This window comes from Sinocyclocheilus rhinocerous, unplaced genomic scaffold (assembly GCF_001515625.1).
Source record: "Sinocyclocheilus rhinocerous isolate Xijiao unplaced genomic scaffold, SAMN03320098_v1.1 scaffold223, whole genome shotgun sequence".
In the NCBI taxonomy this organism is placed as follows: domain Eukaryota; kingdom Metazoa; phylum Chordata; class Actinopteri; order Cypriniformes; family Cyprinidae; genus Sinocyclocheilus; species Sinocyclocheilus rhinocerous.
This window is the reverse complement of record NW_015627230.1, coordinates 380,932-390,679: the sequence shown is the minus strand read 5'-3', so window position 1 is coordinate 390,679 and position 9,748 is coordinate 380,932.

Below are 9,748 nucleotides of genomic sequence, written 5' to 3'. Positions count from 1 at the left end.
CTTGCTTGTTTTTTTTCAATATAAAAAAGTTATTTTACAAATGGAATGTGTTTGTGTGCAGGTGAGATGAGTAAACACATGTTGATATTTAGTCTAGAACTACAGTAAGATCATGTTCACACACAACGCTCTGCACTTACTCCTGATTTCTGTCACCATGGCAACACCAGAGCTGTCACTCAACACATGGAAACAAAGTAACTGGCGTTACTTATTTGAAAAATAACTCTGATAGTTCCTTCTGAATTAAAAAGTAATCCGTTACTTTACTAGTTACTTGAAAAAAGTGATCTGATTACGAAACTCGTGTTACTCGTGTTACTTGTTACTTGCGTTCCCCCCGACACTGCGTCTGTTAATCATTCTAGTTGTTAAATCCATCAGGATTTACTCAGGGCTTCAGTTTAACTCAAAGGAAACAAAACAAACTAAACTCTGGAAGACGAAACGAGACGAAGACTCTCGCCACTTTCACATGAACCTAATTATCAGTGGGGGAAACTCACGATTTTCTGAGTCGTGACTTTCTAAGTTGGCAGTGTGGCAGCTAATTGCTAATGGTGGAAGCTAATTAGTGCTGATTACAAGTCACCAAGTGCAGTTTAGTTTGTAAGCATGTTGTGTGCAACTGTTGAAGAAGCTTGACATGAAATGCACCTCATTTAGCTGGTTTGCCGGCTACAGGCTAATAAGCAAAAAGTGAAAAATTTTAAAAAGAGTCATTTTTTTAAAACAATTTTTTATACATCAAGAATTCTAGTCTAACAAAATATATTACAACATTTTACTGCAAACAGAAAACCGAAGCATAGTTTTGGCTTTCGGCAGCATATCTCTCTCGCTGACTTGATTAATCACAGATGAGTTGATAATGAAATTGATGAGCTCCATCCCTTCCCAGAGTCCTGTGCTGGAGAGATAAGAGACACATCCGCTCAGCTCATCAGGGATGGACCGATAAAAGCATGATGGCTAATTAAATCATTCTTTATGGGCCATTTTTGGGTAATCGACAGAGCTGGGCAGATTGTAGTCCGTTACTGATTCCAAATTGCATGACAAAAATTGTCGTTAGTATTGTAATCCATTAGATTACACATTTCAGGGAATATAATCAGACTACTTTTAGACTACTTTTGACCTAGCGTATTTATCACATTGATTTAAATAGGATAATCTTGTACCATATTGATATAAAAATGCAAAGAGTAATATGTTCCATTTGTTGTTAAAATAACCGACTGAGTGATGATTCAAATAAAAATTAAAGTGCTTATCAGTAGTTGATGCGATGTTGAAACACTTCTTAAACCTGATTTTTGTAAATCCAGTGCTCAAATGCTGTGTAAACCTGACTAATGTCTGATGTCCATTAGTGAATGTCCACAAAACAGACTTTCTAAGTGTACATAAACTAGGGTATTTTAGAAAGGAACATTTAAAAGTTGAAAGTGATAAATTAACAAATTATAAATAAATTATTGCTACTGTGTAAGTAATATGTAATCATGTAATCCATAAAAAAGTAACTTTAGTCTGATTAGGAATATTTTAAAATGTAATTTAATCTAATACAAGTACTTGTTTTTTTGGAATCTGATTACGTAATCCAGATTACATGTAATCAGTTACCCAGCTCTGGTAATCGAGTAATTATTTTCTAATTCAATATATATATATATATATGTGAGCCTGCAGCACAAAAGCTGTCCTATCCTAACAAACCATACATCAATGGAAAGATTATTTATTCAGCTTTCAGATGATGTATAAATCTCAATTTCACAAAATTTACACTTATGACTGGTTTTGTGGTCCATTTATATATATATTTAAAAAGACAAATTAGGTGAAAATTAGTATTCAAAAAACATTCAGAAATTTAGAAGAAACACACGTCAACCTCAGTCATGACACCATTCAGCAGTCTGACTTAGTGTTTTAAATAATATAATATATGTAAAAATTCAGAAATGCTTGTGTGAAGACATCAAAATAAAAAAACACAACAGAAGTCAAAGGAAAACCGCCATAATCACACATGTGCGTTTAGCTTCATAAGTACACACACAACCAATAACTGTTGTTTTCCCTGTGGCTTCCTTCTGAGTGTGGGTCTGAAAGAGTCCCATTTCTCTTCTGGACCCAATCAGACTGTCACGTGACCTGCCGAACACACACACTCACACACACCACACACTCACACACAGGTCACCAGCGATAATCGCTGTCCCCGAGGGTTACCATGGCAACACATCCGCGGAACACTTGACGTCCACGTGGCCTTTTCATCTGAAGATCACTGTAGTGATGACAGACAGACAGCGCGATGCTGCTCAATTATGAAGAACTATGTTATTACTCACAAAAGCACTTACCTCGCCACAGTCGCGTTTGTCTTGCTCAAATATATTGTAATTTCCTGCAAAGCTGCTGCGAAATTACACGTGAAAAGTGGATTATAAATAATACAGACGCGGCTCCATTTCAAAAGCCTAGGAAACTGTCTATAGTAAGCACACTTCTAAGGAAGCATCATAGTTAAAAAGGAAACTAACAAGCAGTGTTGGGGAAAGTTACTTTTAAAAGTGATGCATTACAATATTGCGTAACTCCATAAATAAGTAACTAATTGTGTTATTTAGTTACTTTTTATGGAAAGTAATGCATTACGTTACTTTTGAGTTACTTTCTTGTCACCTGGGCTGGGCTTGCTTATTTATTTTTAATATTAAAAAAAAGTTATATTTCTAGCAACTGTAAAGGCCCTTTTACATCAAAAGTGAAATTAATAATCCTCAGTCTGAAGGAAGAGTCTCTGCACTTACTCCTGATTTCTGTCACCATGGCAACACCAGAGCTGTCAGTCAATGCATGGAAACAAAGTAACTTATTTGAAAAAGTAACTCAGATATTTTCTTGTAAATTTAAAAGTAATGCGTTACTTTACTAGTTACTTGAAAAAGGTAATCTGATTATGTAACTCATGTTACTTGTAATGCATTACCCCCAACATTGCTCACAAGACTCTAGACGGGGAATAAGTTTGTATAGTGCTAATTAGCATAAATATACATAAAAATACGAAAAAATATTTTAATTAAAACATGCAACATTTAGGTACTTAATTGTATTGGCATATATGTGCATATAAACATTCTGGGATTGTCTTGTGAATTATAAAGTGAATTCCCGACATAGGCAGCCTACTATGTTTAGGGACAGAAGTCAGGTTTCCGCTCCAAAGTTGCGAATTTAACTTGTGCGCCAAATTAGAATGTTGCATAAAACATTTGCGAATAAAGCACCGTTTCCATCTGACGAGTCAAAGTGAACAAAATCGTCACTTCCTGATAAACTGAATTTATTCGGCAAATGCGTATCCATCTCACATTAATCTTCGCATTAACCACACACAAGACAAAAAACCACCTCATCACTTGTTTCTGATGCGATACTTAAAAATGCGCATAAAAACGGGGAAATGGAAACATAGCTAGAGTCTCGTACAACTGTATAGATTAAAGAATAAATCCTCAGACATAAAGGTGATTTCACGTTTTATTGTGATTAAACAATATTACATTAGTGACACACAGTCTGATTGTACGTGTTCCTGTAGGCTACATTACTGATATATAGATCTGGACGTGTGCGTGAATGCGTCAGTAATATATAGTCGAGTGTGTGCGCATTTAGCTGACTGAAGCTTCAGCGACTGTGATAAAGTCTTGATTAGTGTCACGATCTCTGTGAAAAAGTGCTTTAGACAGACAGAGACGGAGAGTTCAGTAGGCTTTAAAATGTAAAGTAGGGCTGCACGATTAATCGAAATTAAATCGCAATCGCGATTAGGCAAAAGTGACATTTACGACACAGATGCGTAGTTCACTGAGAAGCTACGCAAACAGCTGTCATTATCGCTGAACTATTTCTACACTCTGTGTAGTAAATGCTGCACCATCTGAAAGCAGGTGCTGGAGATTTACTACTAATCACAGAACCGGCTTTACTGACGAGATGCGCATGACTATCGCTTTCGATTAATCGCGCAGCCCTAGTGTAAAGCATGCGCGTGCGCGCATCACCCGGCCTCAGGTGCATGTACGTCTAAATGCATGTGAGTGTGCTGCGTGTGTGTAGCGTCTGGCAGCGACGGCGTCTCCAGCGCTCCCTCTGATGGATACAGCTGCAGCAGCGCCCCCTCCTGGCTGCTCTCTTTACTGCACGACTGGCAGCTGCAGTGAAGGATGCGCTCCACTAGCTTATCCACACGCGGGGCTTCATCGCTGCCGGCGCAATCCAGAGTCACCTGCCAACACACAAATTCAAAACTAAATTCGAATTTTGTACTTAAATATTCGAATTATATTCTAATTTAAAATGCATAATTTCAGTTAGGGTGAAAAAAAGCTTTTGGCTTCTCTCCTGAGGCCACAAGAGGGCGCATCGAGCAAAATATTACTAATGCACGTTTCAATAAAATAACACGACTATCTGTTAAAAAAGTGCATAATGTTTAAAATAATGTTTATAAACCAATTATGATTAAGTTGCTTAAACAACTATAAACAAAACAGCATCATATATGTGCCTCCTTAACGCACACCTAAAATTCGAATGTAACGTTTTTGCATTCGAATGTGGATTTTTTTTTAATTCGACAAATATTCGAAATTCGATTTTTTTTTTTGACAGCCCTACACGTCAGTTTGATTTGATTGCAACACTGTTCACTAACATGCTGCACCGCAGTAATGCAACAAGCCAGAGACAATCTTGCAGTGTTAAAGTAAGCGATCTGCAGCAACAAAGAAATAAGGGGACATTCATTTAGGTCAGAGTTGTAGATCTGAGATTAGTGAGTGTTGCTGCTGCAGGATGCATTATGCAAATGAGCTGCAAAGCAATGCATAAAATGCTTGTGATTGCAACACTGTTCACTGACATGCTGTGACGCAGTAATGCAATAAGCGATAAACTGTCTTTTCCATATTAAAGGCAACAATTTTCGGCAACAAAGCAAGCAGAGGACATTCATGCTGGTGAAAGTTGAAGATCTGAAGCAACACAAGTTTCAGCAAGTGTTGTTAAAGCAGCGACGCATTATGCAAATGCACATCAGTGCAACGCAACCGAAGAGATCACACCTGAGCCACAATGCCTCTTGAAACCAAGCAAATACTTGTGATGCTCCTCATTTGTAAGTCACTTTGGATAAAAGTGCCTGCTAAATGAATATATGTAAATGAAATGCAAATGAGGAGAAAAACATGTCTATTTCACAAAGTTCACAGTCCTTTTATGCTAATGCATCGCTGGCAAAAAGTTGCCAGAACACACTTTAGAGACAACTTTTAAGTGGCCATCAACAGAGATACATGCTTTTTGCCTGAATAATGATGTCGTTAACTGGATTATGCTAATTGGCTAAACACTGACTGTTGGTAAAACCGACACTTGGTTGCTTTGTTGCTGTGGAAGTCCCCTCGACCGTTTTCAGGGGGAAATCTCAATGGTCTAAAATGAAAGCCTGATTGGCTGTGATTTTGTTTTTCTTGAAATTACGCTGGAAACCTGCATGGCGTCTGGTTAGGACGCTGTGTAACGTTAGTCTACGCTAAGTGAGTGTCGGTAATGCGGGTCAGATCAGGTTGCTGTCACATTACTGCAGGTCTTTGTAAAACACAAGTCTGTTTTATTTACCAAACTTGAACTGCTTTCTATTAAAGCCAGATTGTATGAAAGAACGTAATAAGTAGCAGAGAGCGGTGAACGCTAGGAGAGGTCTCGCAAACAGAACATGATGTTAGTGCATGTAAATATAGCTAAACCTTTTCAAGTCGACATTCTTTGTGCGTCACAACGGTGTTCGGTTAGCGCCAATGCAACCGTTCCCAGATCTCAACGGAGGGCAAACAAAGTGATTATTTTCATATGTTGATATCTCGCACACACTGTCCTCGCGCTAAATCGCCGGTGGTCAAGCATTCCCGTCTTCTGACAGGCAAAGCAAAATAAACTCCAACACTAGAGGGCGGTTGTGCAGCCAGAACTAAAGCCTACTAATGGCGGCGACAGCGGAGCCTGATCGCAAAATGGCGGACACAACAGCGCCCCGTCATGTCACAACTTCCATTTCTGAGTCAAATCAAGTCACAGTTTATTGTCATGAGTCAAGTCAAGTCACAGTTTCAATTCTAAACCTTTTCAAGTCGACATTCTTTGTGCGTCACAACGGTGTTCGGTTAGCGCCAATGCAACCGTTCCCAGATCTCAACGGAGGGCAAACAAAGTGATTATTTTCATATGTTGATATCTCGCACACACTGTCCTCGCGCTAAATCGCCGGTGGTCAAGCATTCCCGTCTTCTGACAGGCAAAGCAAAATAAACTCCAACACTAGAGGGCGGTTGTGCAGCCAGAACTAAAGCCTACTGCGAAACACTGTAAATACACAAAATCAACACACACTCACCGTGTTCTCTGAGCAAGACAGATGAGTGTGTTTGTTGTCTTTCAACATGCCTCATAAAGAGTCACTCAAGCTCCACTGCGAGTCCATCAATCAATGCGCTGGATGTTAAATAGCTCAGCACACCACAAGACGCGCGGCATGCGTCTTGCCCGTACCATACCGGTTTGCCATTGTTTGACCCTGCCTGTGTTCTGACAGTGTTTATAATTAAAGCTTGCACATGGATCCTCACGCCTCACGTCTCGTCTGCCCCGTTACAGCGGCAGGACGCATTTATCATCTCAAACGCACATCGACGTGTTTTGATTTTGAGAACTCACCGGCACGCCACAGAACAACCCACAAATCACAGTATTACTGCAGTTCAGATTAGTGCATATGTCAACTTACATACAACATTTCTGCTGTTTTCACTACTGCAGACAACCTACTGAGTACTCATTATTGCAGCACAAATATGATTGCAATATTTATGAAGTCTGTCATTTTCAAGGTGCAGTTTTACTACAACAAGAGAGACAATATGGATGCAGTATTTCTGCAGTTTTCATTATTGCATCAAAAATGTCCATTTTCACGCAGTATTTCTGCTGTTTTCACAACTGCAGCAAAAATATAATTTAGTCGCAATATTTATGAAATTTACCATTTTCACTATTGCATCAAAAGTGACCATTTGGATGTGACCATTTTTGTTGTTTTTAGCACAAATAATGATAATTTAGATGCAGTGTTTGTGCGATTTTCACTATTGAAGAACAAATATGTCAATTTAGACGCAGTATATTTGCAGTTTTTCAGCATTTTCACAATTGCATCAAAAATGTCAATTTTCACGCAGTAAATCTGCAGTTTTCGCTACTGCAGCAGAAACTTTATCATTTACTCGCAAATATTTCTGCAGTTCACTATTTTCACTATTCCAGCAAAAGTGACAATTCGGGTGCAGTATTTCTGCAGTTTTCACTACTGCAGCACAAATATAATTTAGTCGCAATATTTATGAAATGTACCATTTTCACTATTGCTACAAAAGTGACAATTTGGATGTGACCATTTTTGTGCGTTTTTATTATCGAAGCACAAATAATGACAATTTAGATGCAGTGTTTCTGCGAACTATTCTGCACTATTGCAGAACAAATATGTAAATTTGGACGCAGTATATTTGCAGTTCCTCTTCAGGAACTCGAGCTGCGTCGGAAAACGCTTCGGGAATGCCTTCTGTGACCATGCTCTGAATCACATGTGAAATCAGTCCAATAGCTGAGCGGGATGTCACGGGTGGGTGACGTCATGACCAGGAAGCTATAAAAGCACGTGCGGCGGAGCCGGCGTCAGCTTTCTGTCATTCAGCGAAGCGCTCTGTGTGTGTCAGTCATATTTATTGTTGTCTGTCAATTGTGAAAAATAGTTCATAAGCTCCAGCTATGTCTAAGGCTCACGCTAAGACTAAGCATTTCAAGGGCGAGAGCAAGCCACGTTATAGGTTGTGTGTTCCTCCCTGCCCACGTTACATCACGGGTGGGGATACACACAGCCTGTGCGTGGTTTGCTTGGGAGCGAAGCACGCAGAGTCTGGCTTGCGAGCGTCTGCCACTGCGTACGCTTCGCTCCCGGAGGGCTCTCTTCGAGGAGGGAGCCTTCACCAGCATTCCTCGCGGTGCTGGCCCCGCTTCCGTCGAGGCGGAGCGGCGGCTGCATTCGTACGTCGAAGAGGTTTCGCCCCCTCAATCGCCCCAATATGAGGAGCTAGTGGAGGTGCTTACTCGCGCCGTGGCCAAATTAAAGATCGATTGGCCCGCCGAGAAGCAGACCGAGCCGCAGCGAAGCAAGTTGGATGAACGCTTTCTGCACGCGAGGCCACCACCTCCATGCCGGAGCCTGCCTTTTTTCCCCGACCTTCACACTGAGGTGTCGAGGTAGTGGGCCAGGCCTTTTTCGGCCCGTCTCTTCATCTCTGCCTCTGATTATTATGGGAATGTGGCAGCAGAGAGGCATTTGTGGTTGACCCTGTCTGACATGAAAGAGAAAGACAGGGTCTTCCTCCTCGACGCCCCGCTTGCGCCTTCTGGCCTGTTCGACGACGCCGTCAGTTCTGTCGTCGACAGGGACCAGGAGGCTCGTAAACAGGTGGCGGCGTTTCAGCGGTTTCTCCCTCGCCGCATCTCAGCCCCCGCGTACCAGCTCCTCACACAGAGAGGCTCAAAACAGAGCGTTGCCGCCCGCGCTCCCCCACGTCGGGACCGGAGGCAGAAGCAACGCTCTGGGTCAGGGGCTTCAAAGCCTAAGCCCGATCTGCGGACCGTCCTTCAGGCTAAGAGGTCCTCGACCATACGGTCCTGACTATCTGAGTGCAGGACTAGCGAGGGCAGGCCCTTCTGGGGGATCGTTCTGCCAACCCTGCCGGTGTTCCAGGGCGCAGCGGTCTCCGGCGAGCGTTTCTTTCAGTTTCCGCCCGGCGATGTAGCGGCACTGAGAGACTCGCGACCTCTGCGGAGGCCCCCAGAGCAGCTAGTTCGGCCTGCCCCTGCCCTAGCCGCTCTGGGCACACCAGAGATCAGTCTCGAGAGACTGATTCCCTTAGTAGATTATTTAGCAGCGTGGAAGCTACTGCCAAATGTATCTCATTGGGTCCTGCGTACTGTAGAATAAGGCTACAGAATCCAGTTCGGTTCTCGTCCGCCTCGATTCAGCGGGGTCAACCCCACTCTAGTGGGTCCCGAGCAGGCTCTGGTATTAGAACAAGAAGTAGTTACTCTCTTAAGGAAGGAGGCCATCGAGGTGGTCCCTCCGCATGAGGCAGACTCCGGGTTCTACAGCCGGTACTTCATTGTTCCGAAGAAGGATGAGGGGTTGCATCCTATTTTAGATCTGCGCCTATTGAACTGCTCAGTCATGCGACTAAAGTTCAGAATGCTCACACTCAAACAAGTCGTGTCTCAGATCAGGTCCGAGGACTAGTTCGTCACGATCTATCTAAAAGACGCATATTTCCATATCTCCATCCTTCCTCATCACAGGAAGTTCCTGAGGTTCGTTTTTGGGGGCAAAGCGTACCAATATCGTGTTCTTCCTTTCGGCCTTGCACTCTCACCCCACACTTTCACTACTCAGCCACATCGACGATTCGTTGATATTAGCTCAGTCAGAGCGGATGGCGGTTCGACATCGAGATGTCGTTCTCGCTCACATGAAAGAGCTGGGGTGAAGACTTAATGCCAAGAAAAGTGTGCTTTCTCCAGTACAGAGAACCACTTATCTGGGCGT